Here is an 8252-nt window from a genome sequence, read left to right on the forward strand (position 1 = left end):
TAAATAAATATACTACGACAATACACACACCGCCAGCCCCAAAGTAAGCGTAGCTTGTGTTATGGGTACTTAGAAGACTGATGAATATTTTTATGAATAATATGCATAAATACTTAAAACATACATATAAACACCCAGACAATGAAAAACATTCATGCTCATCACACAAACATCTTCCAGTTGTGGGAATCGAACCCACGGCCTTGGGCTCAGAAAGGAGGGTTGCTGCTAACTGCGGCAATCGGCCGTCCAAATGCTTAGGTATGCCATACTGAAACGTTGTAAATAATTTTAAATAATTTATCCATGCATGTATCACATTCTAAAGAGGTCTATCAAACATTTGGCAAGCTTCTTAAAACGATAAATTCACGTGACCAACAAGAGTGGCTTTTCCCATGGTAAAATTTTTTTATTGTCAATGGATTCGTAGTGTTTCATTCAGCGTGTACGTTAACCGCAGATGATTACTTTCGGATTCATTCTCAATGCGGTTTAGTTAAAGCGTTAGCAAGCGATTGAGTTGAGGTGCTGTACTGTACGGATGCGTGCGATTATAATTAGGATTGTATTTCTGATTCCGACGAAGCTCAGTATGGCGGACACCGCTGAATTCCATCTGAGTCATTGTGCCCGTTCTGTAGCCTTTATTTTCGTAAAACACTTAACCCTTTCACGCGCATCATTGTTTCGCGTCATCTTTGCGAGAGTTCGCGCCAATTAAGCGTTAACTTTATTTTTTTACAAAAAAAAAACCACTGCAACTTCTGCAGTGCAATAAAAAAAATAGGTCATTTACCTCCGGCTACTAACGTTCCACTGCTGGACACCTCTTTAGTAGGACAAATTAGGTGGGCTTTTACGGTTATTATCATATATTACTGGTTATTATCATACGGTAACCGGGACTACATGTTCTTCGAGGAAAAAAGGTAAAGAACTTCCAAACTCTGTGTTGGTATTTAATTTTTTACTTGACCTGGGGTATCACCTAGTAATATTATGCAGACGAACAGGATAACCCCTAGATCAACGAGGCAGACATAAAAGATAATTACCTAAATAATGTTTTTTTGGGTACCTATATCTTAAATAAACCAAAGTTGTAAAAAAATTACCTTAGAAAAACGTCGTAATAATCTGCTTTAGACAATATAACTAATTTATAATGAATAAGAAATAATATTCTTAATAATCTTTGTCAAACAAAGTGCACGTCTGGGTTATAATGGTTTGTTTATGAGCATAGTGTCTGTCGATACCGAAAACACACAATGTGTTTCAGCATTCAAATCTCAAAATGACACATTCATGCTCTAGTGTTAATTCATCTTCTAGTAGACAAGTTGATTGTAACAGCTTTTTGCTGAATGTTTAAAGGATTTCAAAGTATATAAGTTTCCTGCAGTCATGTCCAAAATAGGACCGAGTATTTCGGGACTTTCACGGAGTTACTTAGGCTACCTTAATTTAAGAAACTAAAAATAATTTGACATTGTTTTTCGGGGATACCCACAAAAAAATCTCAAATCCAGCGAATTGTGAAAAAAATCCTATTCCGAATCAAGAAATTGGAGGATTAGGATTCCATAGACTAGCGAATAAAATTGGGTATCGAAAAAAAAATACTTTTTGAAACCACAAACAATATTTTAATACATGGCGCCTAACTTATTATTACAAATCATCAACAAGCTACTATTACAAAAACAAATATTTTTATACAGCATCGAAGCACGAATTTACGAGATTATTTGATGAGACAGAGAGTGACTATATGACCAGGAAAAACGAATTCCGCGGTCGGATTTGCAAACAATAACTAATGGTAATTATTATCTATATATACCCGCCACAAATTTAAAATTTAGGTTATATTAATAGATAGCGACTAAACGAAAAATACAAATAATTCACTTTAATGTAGTGTGATGGAAACAAGCCGGTTGCCACGCGCGATTGGCGACATATTTTCCGAGCGAAGCGCAAAACAGGTTTGCGCATAAGGGAGGCACATGTAACTGCTAGCGATGCCGACATACCCGCTTGCCACACTGCCTTATGTACTTATCGCCATTTTAATTTACGTAGTTGAATAAATTTTATAAAAATTAATAAACTTGAGCCTGTCTGTGATTTGAATAGCTCCTTATTAAGCTTATCTAACTTTTGACTACTAATTTGCGATAGCATATGTATGTATATGTATCCAACCGTGTTTGAAATTGATGTGCCCTGTGGTGGAGAAAGATTTAGCCGCGGAATATGGCTGCCAGCCTGTCACCACCCCTCCCCTTCCCGCTGGTGTCGTACGAGGCGACATAGGGATTATCACGGAGAACTGGCAGTATCGTCTTCTGTCCTGGTTTTACCACCTACTGCAATCACCATCTGCCCTAGGCTGCCTTTCAGAACGTTAGAAAGAATACTCTACCGATAGAACAATCTAGCGCACTGATCTCTGGCAGTAAAGAATTCCACACAATCCGCTGTCATCGCGGGATAGTACGTGGTGTTCTCTCTGTATCATCAAGCGAAGGATTTGGTCAAGGTAATGTGTTTGTATTTTTAACTAGCTGTTGCCCGCATTCTTCGTCCGTGTTTATTACGGTTGTTTACAAATCGTCGTTTGTTTTCCTGTAATAAAAATTTGCCTATGGTACTCTCAGTCCTTTTAGCTAACTCTATACAAAAATCAAGTTGAGTAGATTGGTTGAGTAGATTGGTTAATAATGGCGTGAAGTAAGGACAAACAAACAAACAACTTTCGCATTTATAATATGTGTAAAGATTTTCTGTGCAACAGGTATCTTGCGTACCTAAAGTATTTTGAATTTAATTTAATCTTTAGCTGACGTTTTTTTCTTATCTTACTTTTAACTAGGTAAGTATATTTTATTTACCTATACAAATAATAAAATTTATCTATGATATCACCTTGAACGATTGCATAGGAAGTTTATGAACATAAAATGTCATTTTTAAGGAAAAGTCGTAAATTCCAGACCCTTTTAATTTTCAAACATAACCTAGATTACTCCTGGTAAGCTTTTTATCTGTAGAAGCAAATAGGTCAAAATCATACAGACACGCAGAAATATTCAATTCAAATCAAAGTTTGTTGTGGGCTTTTTCTTAAACCAGGGCGCGTTTGGAACCCTCGTAGCTTTAGTTTTAAGTTGACGAATTTAGTTATCACCATAAACTCAAAAGTGTTTCAAAAGTGCCATACGAGTATATGTGCCTATTTGAATAAAGAAATATTTGACTTTAGTATTGAACTTATTCATGTTAATCCCTCGACTATGCGTTCGGACATGGTCATACACTTTTTTCTGACCGTTTAAAAACAATTACAATTAATTGTTTTAATGGTTCGTAATAATGTAACCAACGGCCTTCCATAAAATTTCGAGGTCGATGGTAGTTACTTATTTTGCTAAACACTAAATCTCTAAACTAAATTTAGAAAACTTAAGGTAATAGCATCCTTTTCTTTCTACCCTACGAGAGACAACAGAAATCTTTTGAACCAATATTTTTTTCAATATATCGTTTTTCTTGTGATAAATTTACAGTTACAGCCGGAATTTAGCAACTTTGCGTTGACAACCACCGTGCTTTGGAGAGCAATTTAAGCCGTAGGTCCCAGTTTTTTAAACTTTAAAAGCCATATTTGATACACTATCTTAATCAATGTTTCTTAATGTGAGAGGAGATCACTGGTAGATGATTATGATATGGTGCTTCATTAAAGGGTGAATTGCAAGGGATGACCTTTTAGGAATTCTTATCGATGGATGAGCATCGACTAAAATCACTCACCTTACCTTATTTAATGGAATCGGTTAAAAGTCACGACGGGCGTAGGTAGGTACTAAAAGTTATCGATGAAACCAGTATTTGGCAAAACTGTCAACCCCAATCAGCTCTAAAAATAACTGATGCATATTTGACTATATCCGCTTTTTACGACTCCTGCGCATCTCGGGCGGGCGTTCGTCGCGGCCGTTGCAAAACCGACGAGTTGACGATTATAGCTCGATCGTAAAACAAACACGCGCACTGTGATTTATCACGGAGTCCATGATGAAAAACTAACTTTTTAATTATTGCCTCTCCACACTTTGATCGTGAATTACGGTTATCTTCTTTATCATACGTTAGTTCCTAGTAACGACTAAAACAATTTTACAGTTCTATACATGTGGAGCATAATAATTTATAGGTACGATACGTAAATATAGTTGGTAGGTTAACCTACCTAGATATTGCAAGAAGTAACATAGCATAAAATTTAAGTTTATCAGGAAATAAACTTTACCAAGTTCAAGAAAGCGGAATAGAAGATTATATAGAATCGTTTTTTTAAACTTACTTATACCTACTACTACGAAGATGTATTAACCTTAACTATCTTGACCAGGTAGACTTAAAATTAGCAAGTTTACTCAATATGGGAACTATTTTTGGACAAAGCAAGGCCTATAAACATAGGAACACTTTACTGGGCATGGAAGGAACACATCCAACAAAGTGTCGCCTTGTGCCGACACCTGAGGTACCTGTGGCGTAGACTTCATGTGCCTGTGCCACACAGGCGACCACGCCCTACAGAGCGGAACACAGCAATAAGCATGGCAGTACTTGTACATGGTTAAACAGTCACAAAAAGCTCATCATCGATTATTATTTTACTTGCCTGCAGAGTGATATATTTACTTAAATACTTTATGATCACGTATCGCACTTTTGTTTCCATGATAGGTGAGCGAAGTACAAAAATATATTACGTGCTTTATATTTGGATAATTCATTATCAGATACGCTTTAACGTCACATAGTTTTTGATAAGATTTCAACAACCGCAGTTCGACTACATAGTGACATTAAAACACGTTTTTATCAATGACTAGATGTGCCCTGCGGCTTTGCCCGCGTAATTTACAACACGTAATCACGTAAACATTGCCAATCGTAAATGCCCGTCCCGAAGACTTACTCTCGTGTTTGCCTTGTATAAAAAACTTTGGATTCCCTATTAAAAACTGCATGTATAATGTGTGGCTTAGCAGCAGAACTACATATTATTAGTCGATAGCGCTGGGTAAGCAACGTTGACCCAAGGCAGTACATGGATAGGCGCCCTCTAGAAGTTTGTATTTAGTCCTAGCACTGAAGTCCTCACAAATGTGGCAACTAAATGTATTTATGTATTCAGTATCGTTAAGCCTTAAGTGAGGGGTTTGCTGCAGTCCGCTGAGGCATTCTCACCACTATATCCAATAATATTCAACAGATCTACGCGAAATTTTGGCAAAACGAAACTGATGGTATAACCTATCCCGTATAACACACACAATTATTTAAATGGGTTAAAATTTGACGGAGTTATGGTATAAAATCGTCAAACACTTTCATCCCCTCTCCCAAAGGGACAGCTGAATTTCGAAATAAAAAGTAACCTTTGCCTTCCTCGTAGTATGATCTCAAATCGTGCAGTTTCATTTGGGTAGTTCATTCATTCATTTAGTTTCAGCGTGATGCACGGCCCAGATACAGACAGACCAACAGACAGACTGATGAATAAAAAAATAATTACAGTTTTAAGTTCAGTACCGGTTATAGAGCACCCTCAAAAAAAAACATTTTAAAATATATTCAATATACAGAATTCGAACCGTTATAGTTTTATTAAAAGTAAATAAATAATAATAAATATACTACGACCATACACATCGCCACCTAGACCCAAAGTAAGCGTAGCTGGTGTTATCGGTACTAAGATGACTGATGAATATTTTTATGAATAATATACATAAATACTTAGAATATACATATAAACACCCAGACACTGAAAAACATTCATGCTCATCACACAAACATTTTCCAGTTGTGGGAATCGAACCCACGGCCTTGGACTCAGAAATCAGGGTCGCTGCAAACTGCGCCAATCGGCCGTCAAATAAGTATAGATAGATACGGTGTTGTTATTAATATAAGATTTATTGTTAAAACTAAGTCCAAAAAAATCTCTGCAATGCAGGTTTAAATATTGAAGATCTTGTAATGATTTATGTTATTCAGTAATATAGGTCAACCATATTAAATACCCAAATCAAAACCCTTTCTTTTATTAAGAATTTGTCAACTAACTAAAGTACTACTGTGCTTGCAAATCATATGCAAATAATTGAGCGTGCGAGATAGACTTTCGGCCATAATAATCTGATTCTGGATAAATATACAAGCATAGTCGAAAATATCTTTGCCAATCGAGTGTAAATGATGCTGAAAAAATTTTGTTCCACAACTTATTCCTGGGATCAATAATTTTAGAAAAATAACCAGTTTTCATAAAATAATACGCGGTGACAACCATGACACCTGCTGTTTACGTATAAGTTTAAATAGGCTCATGGATTAAACGGTAACATAAAAAAAATACAAAAATAAGTACACTTTTAAATGTGATGTCTAATCATTACAGTCAATTTATGAGGTAGTTTTTAAAAGAAAACTGAAACACGTTATTTGAAATTATTCTCTAAATCGAGTACTTATTTTATGGTTGATGTCCTAGTAGGATACCCCTCCTCCATCTAGCCTTCTGATCCAATAAGTTGGTAGCACAAGGAATATTGGTTCAGTAATTTCATAGGATGCCAGTTTCTTTTTAGTGAATAAGGTTGTATTATTGTTTTTCTTACCATGAATAAAGTCGTTAAAGTTTCAGCAGGAAAGTTAATGCATATAGCTCATCGTGGGAATCGTTACGAATCTCAGAGCGTGTCAAAACACTGCTTAACTATTCCAACGTTATGCCTCGTTTATTAATAGGGCCCTAATAGAATAGCATAGCACAAAATATAAAGCGGTTCGACAAAACGAGCACAAAACTTTTAAGAGCTTGTACACTACGAAAGTAACATTATATTAAAGACCGTTAATAAATATTAGAAATAGAGATTTGTTTACGATTTAGATTATGTGCGGGGAGGCGCATCGGAACGCGGACGAATGCGCGTGCGCCTCGCTTTCCTGACTTTCCAGTCGGCGGCGGGCTGCCGGTCGAAAATTATAGCGTATCAATAAACGATTTCATCGTTAGTTCGATTCATGCGCACGTATTACAGCGAGATTTTTGTTATATTCCACAAGTTTGCCCGTGACTGCAATGTGACCTGGTGTTATGTGATGATGCAGTCTAAGATGGTAGCCGAATGGCAGGGGTATGGCAGTTATTTTACACCCTTACACCTAATCGGTTTCTACGTGGAAACTAACGGAAACTCTTAATTGTTTTGTGGCCTTTGTCATAAGGGTGGCAACTAGCATCAGCCAAACGTCTCACATCTCTCTCTACTAAGATGACAGGCCAGAGAAAACTCAAAGGGAATAAATTTTTTTTACTTAAATTATTGCGGGTAAGGGAGCGGACACATTTGCAGGACCAGATAGACCAGAGACCAGAGAGTGCAATGCTTTGCTGACTTTAAGAAGTTGGTTTGACCATCCAACCTGTCTGAAAAGCAGTGCAGCGTTTTTGAGTATGCAGCTATACTGAGCCAGCTGCTTTGTCACACATTTTTATTTTAAACAAGTTAATGACACCAATGTAACATTTTACACAAATGTGTGATAATAAAGACGATTTTTCTTTCTTTCTTTCAAAATTTGTAAATAGTAGTGTTGAATTACGAAGGGATTGTTACACAAATTGAAAGCGTGTAGCGAGAATGATCTGCTAAAGAATATCGGACGTCCACATGGAAGTCAGAAAACAGGAATGGTGGTTAACCCAAAAAACTCTTCAAGCCACACCCTTTATGTCGATACAACATACAAAGAGAGCAAACATCTCTTATATGTTTAGATAATGTTTTAGCTTGGGAATGACGCAATGTTCAGAGGCTTCAATAATATTAATTTAAGGGTTCACCCTTAAGGTGTCATGAGACGCCCGGCAAATATGAAGCATCATGAATTTTGATTACAACTTTTCTCTTCCTAGGCCTGTCTCCTTACTTATTTAGACAGAACCGTCAAACTATCGTAAGAAATATTCAGTTAGGTACATAAAAAAATGGTTTCTAAATTAATAGATAGTACTTATTTTTCTTCCAATAAAAATTATATTAATAATTAGAGAATTTTAAAATAATAAAATATGCAGTGGTATAGATGTGGTATGACGGCATCAGAGCGCCATGCCGTTTGCCATGACGGCGGGTCGAATACTGCCAAGCCGA

This window comes from Pararge aegeria, chromosome 9 (assembly GCF_905163445.1).
Source record: "Pararge aegeria chromosome 9, ilParAegt1.1, whole genome shotgun sequence".
NCBI lineage: Eukaryota > Metazoa > Arthropoda > Insecta > Lepidoptera > Nymphalidae > Pararge > Pararge aegeria.